Raw genomic sequence first — 12,619 nt, 5'->3', positions numbered from 1 at the left:
GACGTATTTCATACCGATTGTTAGACCGTTCGCGGCACATTGATTTTGACTACGGATAACTCCGTTTACCTTATCAAGATATAAGTGTAATCGGTCGATAGGGGATGCTTACTCCTCCTAGACACCTGATCCCATCTCTGGTGTGTCCAGGGGTCCTTGTTTGCCCAACTATCTCTTTTGTATTGCTTATGGGATTCATGAGATTGATTACTGTACGTTATCTTCACCTTTCATGACGAAAGAAATCTTCAACAGAAGATTCTGGGGGATATCAGCTGATACAATTGTACATCAGAGTACCTGCAAAGCCGGATGACTGAAATCTAATTTCTCATCAAGACGACAAAATCTCGAAAATATAAATGCTACATAATTACAAATCAGTCAAAAACCATAAAAACAAATACAGCAAAACAAACTACCACAATTAGAAACATACCGCTATAAGGTAGACAAATGAAAAATTATCTGAAATCACATCTATAAGATGACAATTTAAAACTCATCTAAAATCAATATCTATAAGGTTGCATAACACCACTAAGATCAACATTGTATTATAACGATAAGTTTGCATAGCACTGGAATTTTAAAATCGGCCGTGACGCCTTAATTGTAATATCGAAAGGCCACGCTTAGATACAGAACAAGTTGTCCTTAACAAAACTGCACTACGTGGACCTTCTAGGCATACCCCGGTATGTGTTTTTGACAGAAAATTAATAACTTTGATTGAAACAAAAATGTTATAAAACAGATTTTTCTTATATCTTGAAACATGCAAATAGTTATTGCTAAAGCTGTAATGAATTACCCGCGTAAATTTCAAATTCACCAGGGGACACAATCTGGTCTAGACAATATCGTTCGAGTTTCGTACCTTAATCCAATGATAAAAATCTCGCAAAAAACACCTAATACAATGATATAAATATTGATGTTAACGAGCTTGAATTTCGAATATACATGAAAATGGCTGTTCTCTTCGTTTTATAAACACAAAACAGCAATCAACTTGCTGAACGCCTTTGTTTTACCAAATATTCTGGAGAAGAAACGAACTCAAAAATGTCTGAGGGCACAAACTAGAGAATTTTTATTTTCATCGTCTGATATTAAATTTTGTATAGAACTCCATTGTAATTATACATGTAGTTATTAAAAATGATTAAAACTTTACTGTTTGTCATGTTGAAAATATACTTTTATCGAGTTGGTCATTTCTACATAGATGAACATCAACAAATATTAATTGCATATTCTTCTTTATTTAAGAATTACCCCCCCCCCCCCCCCCCCCTGGGACTCTGTATTGATCACAGCGATCATATAAAACAGTTTCCTGACACTGTTCCGTGATATCCAGTGTAAAATGTAAACTTCAGTCCTGTAATAAATCATATTGATTGCCGATACAATCGTTATGAATATCGTTAAGGATCAGTTAGTTATAAGAAATGAAAAGAAAGAATACTACAGTATATTTCCACCCTACCACAGTCGTAGAAAATAACATCTGATGATGTAAAAATGTTCCCAGACGGGGAATCGAACCCCGCCCGCCGCTGTGAGAGCGCGGAATCCTAACCACTAGACTACCTGGGACCTTGTTCTGTTATAGGTGATCATGTAGGATACCCTAGATGTGGGTGAGGTACGCGCACGGTTGCTGGTGGGTTCTAAAGCGTCTGTAATTAATTACAACATGGAACTATATGTATATATATATATATATATATATATATATATATATATATATATATATATACACATACAGCACTTTTATAATTCGACATATTCACGATTTAAATCCAAAACTATTTTTTTTCCTTTTCAGATAAGACAGTGAATTTAATCCTTTTAGAGTAATTGAGATAAGATATAAAAAAAAATGTGTGTGTACTGAATTTGTCATACTTAATAAGAAAGTGTAGTTCATATTCAACTGTATTTTGTGAACAACTTTTGTAGATTTCATTTCTTAGATCGTAATATCCATTAGTTCCAATGAAAAGTCTAGGGCCTAATGTGTTGGCAATCGTAATCTGCGAATTAACCTTTTATGATTATAATTCTTACTTGATTATAATATCCTTTTTCAAATGCAAAATTTGTTTTCAAATATCAATATGTCAAGCGTTTATCATACTAATTGTTTTATTTTAGGATCCGATTGAAGCCTAAAAATATTTACATGTATGCGTATCATTATAGAGAGAGCATTAAGTCTATGAATGTACACTTTATTTCTCTTTAATTTGAAATATGTTTCACAGGTGGAAATGTGACAATACATGTGTATATCATTCTCAATGTCTTGAATTGTATGCAGGTAGACTGATACTGAATCCAAAATTGTAACTTTGTTGGTTTGCAGTAACTGCAGCATTCCATGTGTTGAATATTCCTAACTGAACCTATTGTAATTCATGTTTACTGCAGCAAGCTTCTATTACCTAACTCCGCTCACTGAAGCTCGTTTTGCTCTCATCTGACATCTGCACGAAAACTGTTACTGAGATTTAAAACTGTCATTTATTACTTACCAGTAACAAATGACGAAAGAAATTTTCATCAGAATATTCTGGGGGGAAATCAACTAATACGCTTGAGCATCATAGTACATAAATGTACATGTAAAGCCGAATGACTCAAAGTCGGATTTCTCAAGACGAAAAAATCACGAAATTAATTCTTCATGATAACAAATCAAAAAGTATCAAAGCAAACCCAGAACAAAATAAGACCATCACAAAATATACTGTTACATGTATCAAAAAGTATCAAAACAAACCCAAAGCAAAATAAACCATTATAAAATATACTGCTATAAGGTGAACAAATCAAAACTTATTTGAAATCACATCTATAAGCTAAAAAACCAAAAGTCATCTATGTTTGTATCCCTAAGCAGTGATTCATTCAAATCTAATTTAGTGGTAAATTTAATTCAACGTACGACTTACCTTAAATTGGTTTCACGGCGGATGTGACCGTTCGGTAAGTGATGTGTTATTGGCACACTGATTCTGATTACGGGTTACTACGTTTACCTGAGTAAGATATAGGGCTCACGGTGGGTGTGGCCGGTTGACAGGGGGATTCTTACTCCTCCTGAGAACCTGATCCCACCTCTGGTTTATCCAGGAATCCGTGTTTGTCCAAATCTCTATTTCATATTCCTTATAGGAGTTATGAGATTGATCACCGTTCGTTAACTTCATCTTTCACTCCTCCTAGGCACTTAATCCCACCTCTATCATATCCAGGGGTATATGTTTGCCCAACTCTCTATTTTGTGTTGCTTATAGTATTTATGAGATTGATCGCTGTTCGTTATCTTCACATTTCATCTAAAATCAATCGATCTATAAGGTTGTATAGCACCACTAAAATCAGCATTATGTACGAGGTTGCATGGCACCTGGATTTTAAAATGGGAATGTCTTGTTGTAATAGTGGTAGGCTAAGCTTAAAATGCATAACAAGTTGCTGTCCTTTAGAGAAACTGCAGTAAGTGGACCATATACGTGGGTTTCTAACAGAAACTTTATATTCTTTGGTTGAAATAAAAATGCGTTGTAGAACAAGAGTTTTGTAAATCTTGAAGCATGCAAACATTTCCCTATACATGTATGCGTTATTGCTATTGTACATTCTCCTGTTTTAGATGAAGCTGGCATGTTAAGATACTTTCAGTTTTCACCTGTTTTAAAAATATCACTACATTTTTGTGAAAAATTGTGTGAGTGGGTGGGTGTATGTGTGTTTTCATAACAGTACATGTAATTATGCAACAAAGCGTTCCTTAGTATTTCAAAATACATGAAAGAGAAATATCGTAAAAGTCCATTTGGTAATCAGAACTACCCTAGATTGAATTATCTTAGCCAACGTATCACGAAAAAGAGCGAGGACAACAGGTACATGCACATGTATACTTTCTCAAAAACCGGAAAACTATGCGATTTCTTTATTCAAGGATTGACTCACCCCCCTTATACCACACATCTTCTCCCCCTCCCCTCCCACACACCCTCCCCTTCCATACACCTTCTCCTTCCATACATACCCTCCCCCTGGGATTCTATATTGATCAAAAGACTGCCCCCTGACATCCAGTGTTTTATAGTGTAAACTCCAGTCCTGTAAATCGTAATCATTACCCACACAATTGTTATGTGAATATCGTTACGAATCATGTTCATATAGCAAAATTTAAAAAATAAGAATACTACAGTATATTTTCACTGTTAACTCATGTCGCGAAAATAACATGATATTGTAAAAATGTTCCCAGACGGGGAATCGAACCCCGGCCGCCGCGGTGAGAGCGCGGAATCCTAACCACTAGACTACCTGGGACTTGCTATATCGTGCAAATCGCTATCGCTTACCCGGGATCTGAGTGAGGTATTGCTGCTGGTGAGTTCTGAGCGTCTGTAAGAAATCACAACATGGATCTAATTATACATACAGTACATTTATAATTTAACATCTTCACACTTAAAATCCAAAACATTGTTTAAATGTCTTCCTTTTCGGGTAGGACAATGAAATTAATCCTTTTCTTAGGAATAATTTAGATTAGATAATGATTTTAGTTTTCTTTGTGTACTAAATTTGTCATATTTAATTGAGAGAGAGAGAGAGAGAGAGAGAGAGAGAGAGAGAGAGAGAGACCAAACTAGAAGAATTCAAACGCTATTGAAATATTATCAAAAAGTTTTCTTTAAAAAACTGAACACATTTTCCGAAATGTTTTTTTAAAAAATATGTTAAACTATAATCATTTAAAAAAAAAAACAACCAAAAAACATTGCCTGAAATATATGTTTAAAAGAACATTTTTGTAACATTTATTTACAGTATTCTGATTTTAAGATATTTTTGAAGGATATATATGTATTTTTTATTTTACTGTTTTTATACTGTAACTATAAAATGTTTTATCATGTATTCTAATAATGTGATAACAATAACTAATCATAATATACATTGTAATTCATATAATTTATGTAGTGCATTGGAAATCATTAGAAACCAAAGTGGAAGTAATCCTGGGCGGAAATCCTTTATAAATCAACATATCCCTTGGCGACTTCAATGCATGTATACAATGTCCTTGAAGAAACTGGTAGATCTGGATGTCATTTGTCTCTCAATATTTTTAAGAGGCTGGTTTTGCTCTTATTTCATAAGTACTAACCCAGTTTTTAAGTGATTCTGTCAAATATTCGGAGTCCTAATTACTGTCATTATCAGTTAAATATGTCATCACTATATTCAGTGTAGCCAGACTCACGGTTAGTATGTTAATGAAGTAGTTATAACAGAATTAAAAGACAGAATACTACAGTAGATGTTCACTCCACCCCAGCCTTAGAAAATAACATCTGGTGATGTAAAAATATTCCCAGACGGGGAATCGAACCCCGGCCGCCGCGGTGAGAGCGCGGAATCCTAACGACGAGACTACCTGGGATGTTACATTAATATCGATTATCGTAGAAATCTCTATCGCCTACCCGAGATCTGAGTGATGCACGGTAAAAATGCTAGTGTGTACCGAGTGTCTGCAACATGAATATTTCGATATATAGCACTTTTACCGTACACTTTGATATCTTTACGATTTAAAAAAAAAAAAAAAAATTCTTTTCAAATAAGACAATGAAATTAATACCTTTATTAAGAATAATTGAGTTTAGATAAATGCTTTTCTTTGTGTACTGAATTTCTCATATGTAATTAATAAGTGAGTGCAATTTATATTCATATGCATTGGTGAACATCGTTTGCAGATTTCAGTTCTTGGAATATTGTTATATCCACCACTTGCAATGAAAAGTATATTGGCAATTGTAACTCTTCGAATTAACCTTCTATAATTATAATTGTCAAACTGTGTATATAGATCTATACTTGAAAATTTTCCGATGTAATTTTTTTTTTCAAAAATAAAAATGTCACAAGTTTATCATACTAATATTTATTTTCATTCCAGGATCTAAATAATCAAACGATGTACTGGTATAAGTATTATATGTGGAGAGAGAGAGAGAGAGAGAGAGAGAGAGAGAGAGAGAGAGATACCAAACTAGAAGAATTCAAACGTTATTGAAATGTTATCAAATAGTTTTCTTTAAAAAACTGGAAACATTTCCCGAAAGTATTTTTAAAAATGTGTTGCAATATAATCATTTAAAAGAAAACCCCATTGCCTGAAATAATGTTTAAAAGAACATTTTTGTAACGTTTAAAGTATTCTGATTTTAAGATGCTTTTTCAAGTATCTTTTTTTTTTTTTTTTACTGTTTTTATACTGTAACTATAAAATGTTTTATCATGTATTCTAACAATGTGATAATAATAACTAATCAGAATATAATTAATATAATTTATGTAATGCTTCGGAAATAATGGAAACCAAAGTGGAAGTAATGCATGGCGGAAATCCTTTATAAATCAACATATCCCTTGGCGACTTCAATGCATGTATATAATCTCCTTGAAGAAACTGGTAGATCTGGATGTCCTTTGTCTCTCAATCTTTTTAAGAGGCTGGCCTTGCGCTCATTTCATAAGTACTAACCCAGTTTTTAAGTGATTCTGTCAATTGTTCGGAGTCCTAATTACTGTCATCAGAAATCAGTTGCAGTTGTCTAAAAGTTAAATATGTCATCACTCTATTCAGTGTAGCCAGACTCACGGTTAATGTGTTAATCAAGTAGTTATAACAGAATTAAAAGAAAGAATACTACAGTAGATTTTCACCCTACCCCAGTCATAGAAAATAACATCTGATGCTATAAAAATATTCCCAGACGGGGAATCGAACCCCGGCCGCCGCGGTGAGAGCGCGGAATCCTAACCACTAGACTACCTGGGACTTGCTATATCGTGCAAATCGCTATCGCTTAGCCGGAATCTGAGTTAGGTATTGCTGTTGGTGAGTCATGAGCGTCTTTAATAAACCACAACATGGATCTATGTATACATACAGTACATTTATAATTCGATATCTTCACGATTGAAATCCAAAACATTGTTTAAATGTCTTCCTTTTCGGGTAAGACAATGAAATTAATCCTTTTCTTAGGAATAATTGAGATTAGATAATGATTTTAGTTTTCTTTGTGTACTAAATTTGTCATATTTAATTAAGAGAGAGAGAGAGAGAGAGAGAGAGAGAGAGAGAGAGAGAGAGAGAGTCTTTTATCCAAACAAAGTCAACACTTCATTTTATTTTTTGTAGCAATATGTTGAACTGTATCATGTTTTTGAGGAAGGTTCACATAGTTGTACATCAGATCACCTTCCTGTTTTCATGGTTCTAGACTTCGATGTTGAAAACCGAATTGCAGATAATCATTTTCAATATTTACCGGTTTGGCATAAGGCTGATTCCTGTAAAATCAGAGAGCATGAAAGTTTTGTTTCTAAAGATTCTGTTGCATTATTAGAAAGAAATCTTGAGTGTGTAAATGATACTGATGATTTTTGTTCACATCTTAGCTGTCTGTTGCATGATGCTGCATCCCAATACATCCCTGTATCGAAGTACAAGCCATATTTAAAACCGGAATGGACGCCAAAAGTGAAACAACTACATAATACAGAACGACAAAAACGCAACATTTGGTTAAGTGAGGGTCGACCTCGCGGCATGTGTCATGAATCTTACAGAAATTATACGCGAGCAAAACGTAATTTTCGTAATGAATTGCAATCAGCAATTTTCACCCTACCCCAGTCATAGAAAATAACATCTGATGCTATAAAAATATTCCCAGACGGGGAATCGAACCCCGGCCGCCGCGGTGAGAGCGCGGAATCCTAACCACTAGACTACCTGGGACTTGCTATATCGTGCAAATCGCTATCGCTTACCCGGGATCTGAGTGAGGTATTGCTGTTGGTGAGTCATGAGCGTCTGTAATAAACCACAACATGGATCTATGTATACATACAGTACATTTATAATTCAACATCCTCACGATCGAAATCCAAAACATTGTTTAAATGTCTTCCTTTTCGGGTAAGACAATGAAATTAATCCTTTTCTTAGGAATAATTGAGATTAGATAATGATTTTAGTTTTCTTTGTGTACTAAATTTGTCATATTTAATTGAGAGAGAGAGAGAGAGAGAGAGAGAGAGAGAGAGAGATCAAACTAGAAGAATTCAAACGTTAATGAAATATTATCAAAAAGTTCTCTTTAAAAAACTGAAAAAAATTTCCGAAATGTTTTTTAAAAAATATGTTAAAATATAATCATTTTCAAAAAAAAAAAAAAACCAAAAAAACATTGCCTGAAATATGTTTGAAAGAACATTTTTGTAACGTTTATCTAAAGTATTCTGATTTTAAGATGTTTTTGAAGGATATATATGTATTTTTTATTTTACTGTTTTTATACTGTAAAATGTTTTATCATGTATTCTAATAATGTGATAACAATAACTAATCATAATATACATTGTAATTCATATAATTTATGTAGTGCATTGCAAATCATTAGAAACCAAAGTGGAAGTAATCCATGGCGGAAATCCTTTATAAATCAACATATCCCTTGGCGACTTCAATGCATGTATACAATGTCCTTGAAGAAACTGGTAGATCTGGATGTCATTTGTCTTTCAATATCTTTAAAGGGTTTTTACCACGATTTTTATTGTTTGTAAATTTATATGAAAATATGGCGTTTTGAATCGTGCTATTATTATTTTTTCGATATAAAGCGTGCTTTAGTGATTATTTTGTGTCGAAAGTGCAAAAAGCCAGGGGCGCGTTTTACAAAGGAGCTTACGACTTACGACAAACTTTACATACTGGAATTTTCTGGTTTATTGTAAGGTCATTCACTCCAAATGCAAAATTTTCTTTAAATTGTTGAAAATTAAGCCTCAGAAAAGTTTTACTTCATTCACTTAAAGTAATAACTGTGTAATACAATTTAAGACTTGCGACTTTGCCGTAAGTTGTTTTGTAAAACGGGCCCCAGATATGCATATTCTCGTAAGAGATTTTCGCGCCATTAGTATGTGACGTCATACGTGCCTATCGCGGTGAAGCGAACAAGTATGAAAACAAATTGTGAACAGCACATACAGCAGGCTATTGATACAAAATGGAAAGATTCAACAGTTACAAGTCCCATTATATTGCGTTGTACAGTATATACATGTAGTTGTAATAATCAGCACAAAAAAGACGATTTTCTTTACTTTTACCAACGAGGCAAGTCGGAGAAATTTTGTGAGCTTAGAACTAAATTTAGAAATACTTCAACCCAACAGAAAACCATTTTCAATGACGAACTTACATATTGCATTCTAACCCATTTTAATAATTCATGATATCGACATTTACAGGGGCGTAGCTAGGACTGTTTCAATGTGTAGGCACGAAAGATGAAACTGAAGGTTTCACCGAGGCGCGAAGCGCCGAGGGGGTAGGTACAGGGTAGGTGCAGAGTAGGTGCAGGAGGGGTGGCCCCCTCTCGCTGGGGGGTGGGGGTCGCGGGTCACCTCCGAGAATTTTTTCAAATATTAGGACTCATTTGCACTACGCCGGGCATCAAAATGATTGCAATGGACATTAAATATTGAGAAAAAATTAAACTGTCAAGTTCGAGAGCGAGTCATTGTGATCATCAAAGTTTAGAAACATATAACCATTATGTACAATACATTATAAAAAGAAAAGGTCCTACGGAATGATAATTTCATATCCAATTTCAAATACTAGAACAACTTATATTTTGCAAACATTTATGGACAAAAATGTGTTTTGAAAATAAAGAAAAAAATGTGTAGGCACATGCCTACTTGAGCCTAACGAAGCTACGTTTCTGTTTACAAATTAATAGGCTCGTTGTCCTTCAGACTGGACATAATCAGAGACTGCCTTCAGTTTGAGAACTCTTATAGCCTACCAGGTATTGAGGCAATCAGTGAAGTCGCCGCGGGTCTGGCAACCACAACTATTTCTGTGTAGCATACACTTTTTATGTATATGCACCTTTGATTACATATACAACGATATATTGTCCCCCCCCCCCCCCCCCCCCCCTGCGCGCTTGAAGTTTTGAGTATTGACACCATGTACGAAATGACTACACGGTCTATCAGACTATCTTTACCCCCCCCCCCCCCCCCCCCCCCGATTAAAATAGTAAGAAAATGAAAAAGTCGAAAAAATGCCATTTAATAATCGTCAAAAATGCCGAAATACGGCGGCTTTATATATTTTTTTTAAAAAGACGATGCGTGCCAACGTAGTGAAAAAAAATTGCAACAATATAATGAATGACAGCCCCCCCCCCCCCCCCCCTATATTTTTGTAAGTAATGAGGGATGATTATAAGGTAAAGGTTACGACTATTGGCCCCAGGTCTCCCCCCCCCCTTCTCTCTCTCCCGCCCTCTTAAACACACACTATAGATTTAAGAAGTCGATAGATTTTCATCAGATTGGTAATTTTAAAATCTGCCCCCCCCCCCCCTTTTTGAAAAATAAGATTATAAATTAAATCGATATCGGTAAGTCGACTGTTTCCTTCGACACATTGTAGGTCAATGCATTAATTAATAGCAAATCTTCTCTACCTTCTCCAGTGTAAGGGTTAGAGAAGAACTGATTTTAATTAGATCAGCATTGGCTAGTTACGCATGTTACACTCTACATATACAGACATCTAATGCTTTAAAAATATTATGATCTACAAGGGAACTCAGTCAAAATGTTTGCAAACGAATTGTGTTATTCAGGTATTTACCAGAAGTTGAAAACGTTCCATCCTTTCTGTGAGCAGGATTTCCGTCCGAGTGGTCAATGCCGATGTAGTATTAGGCTGAGGGAATTTCTTGAAGATTTGGCTCAGCGGCAGGTTCAAATATGTATGGCGGAATATTAAATACTAACGGGATGTCATCGATGTCGGAACATTAACTATCCATTCTGTATAATTTATGACTTTCAATAGAATCTATTCACACACACATACATAGCTGCTGCAGCACATTGACGGCAGGGTCTATAAGCCCGTGAACTGATACAATCGGAAGTTCCGTGAACTCAAACACACACAAATTGCATACGTCATACAATTTACTTTCGTTTTTACTAAAGGTCTAGTATTAACTCGTACCCGAGATGCATATTAAAAATCTTTTGTAAGTGGAGGTACAGAATCAACACTAATAAAGATTTGATTGAGTTCACTGGGTTCTAATTAGGATGTGATTGAGTTCATGGGCTTCTAATTAGGATGTGATCCAGTTCACGGGCCTGTCTCTAACACTAAATAGGATGTGATTGAGTTCACGGGCCTGACTCTAACACTAATTAGGATATGATCCAGTTCACGGGCCTGATTCTAACATTAATTAGGATGTGATTGAGTTCACGGGCCTGATTCTAACACTAATCAGGATATGATGCAGTTTACGGGCCTGATTCTAACACTAATTAAAATGTGATCCAGTTCACGGGCCTGAGTCTAACACTAATTAGCATGTGATTGAGTTCACGGGCCTGATTCTAACACTAATTAACATGTGATTGAGTTCACGGGCCTGATTCTAATACTAACTAGCATGTGATTGAGTTCACGGGCCTGCTTCTAACACTAATTAGGATATGATCCAGTTCACGGGCCTGATTCTAACATTAATTAAAATGTGATCCAGTTCACGGTCCCGATTCTAACACTAATTAGCATGTGATTGAGTTCACGGGCCTGCTTCTAACACTAATTAGGATATGATCCAGTTCACGGGCCTGATTCTAACATTAATTAAAATGTGATCCAGTTCACGGTCCCGATTCTAACACTAATTAGCATGTGATTGAGTTCACGGGCCTGCTTCTAACACTAATTAGAATATGATCCAGTTCACGGTCCTGATTCTAACACTAATCAAAATGTGATTGAGCTCACGGGCCTGATTCTAACACTAACTAGCATGTGGTTGACTTCACGGGCCTCATTCTAACACTAATTAAATGTGATTGAGTTCACGGGCCTAATTGTAACACTAAGTAAAATGTGATTGAGTTCACGGGCCTGATTCTAAAACTAATCAGGATATGATCCAGTTCACGGGATTAATTCTAACACTAATTAAAATGTGATCCAGTTCACGGGCCTGATTCTAACACTAACTAGCATGTGATTGAGTTCACGGGCCTGACTCTAACACTAATTAGGATATGATCCAGTTCACGGTCCTGATTCTAACACTAATTAAAATGTGATCCAGTTCACGGGCCTGAGTCTAACACTAATTAGCATGTGATTGAGTTCACGGGCCTAATTCTAACACTAATTAGCATGTGATTGAGTTCACGGGCCTGATTCTAATACTAACTAGCATGTGATTGAGTTCACGGGCCTGCTTCTAACACTAATTAGGATATGATCCAGTTCACGGGCCTGATTCTAACATTAATTAAAATGTGATCCAGTTCACGGTCCCAATTCTAACACTAATTAGCATGTGATTGAGTTCACGGGCCTGATTCTAACACTAGTTAGCATGTGATTGAGTTCACGGGCCTGATTCTAACACTAATTAGCATGTGATTGAGTTCACTGGCCTGATTCTAA

The 12,619-nt window shown here is 35.4% G+C and overlaps 1 long non-coding RNA gene and 3 other non-coding genes across 4 annotated transcripts in view; 1 reads left to right on the top strand and 3 right to left on the bottom strand.

The window, feature by feature from the left end:
* Nucleotides 1–4,293: 4,293 nt before the first annotated feature.
* Nucleotides 4,294–4,365, bottom strand: Trnae-cuc (transfer RNA glutamic acid (anticodon CUC)). The gene has a single exon. It is a non-coding gene; the product is annotated as a tRNA-Glu (tRNA).
* A 2,455-nt stretch (nt 4,366–6,820) lies between these two features.
* On the bottom strand, nt 6,821–6,892 carry Trnae-cuc (transfer RNA glutamic acid (anticodon CUC)). The gene has a single exon. It is a non-coding gene; the product is annotated as a tRNA-Glu (tRNA).
* An 897-nt stretch (nt 6,893–7,789) lies between these two features.
* On the bottom strand, nt 7,790–7,861 carry Trnae-cuc (transfer RNA glutamic acid (anticodon CUC)). Its single transcript has one exon. It is a non-coding gene; the product is annotated as a tRNA-Glu (tRNA).
* A 4,724-nt stretch (nt 7,862–12,585) lies between these two features.
* Nucleotides 12,586–12,619, top strand: part of LOC130053415 (uncharacterized) — a 6,072-nt gene continuing 6,038 nt past the window's right edge. The window contains exon 1 of the long non-coding RNA XR_008802000.1: nt 12,586–12,619. This exon is cut by the window's right edge and continues 610 nt beyond it. This is a non-coding gene — a long non-coding RNA (uncharacterized LOC130053415).

The sequence above is a fragment of the Ostrea edulis genome, chromosome 3 (assembly GCF_947568905.1).
Source record: "Ostrea edulis chromosome 3, xbOstEdul1.1, whole genome shotgun sequence".
Taxonomy (NCBI): Eukaryota; Metazoa; Mollusca; class Bivalvia; order Ostreida; family Ostreidae; genus Ostrea; species Ostrea edulis.
The sequence above is the reverse complement of the archived record's forward strand: the minus strand, read 5'-3'. Positions and strand labels throughout refer to the sequence as shown.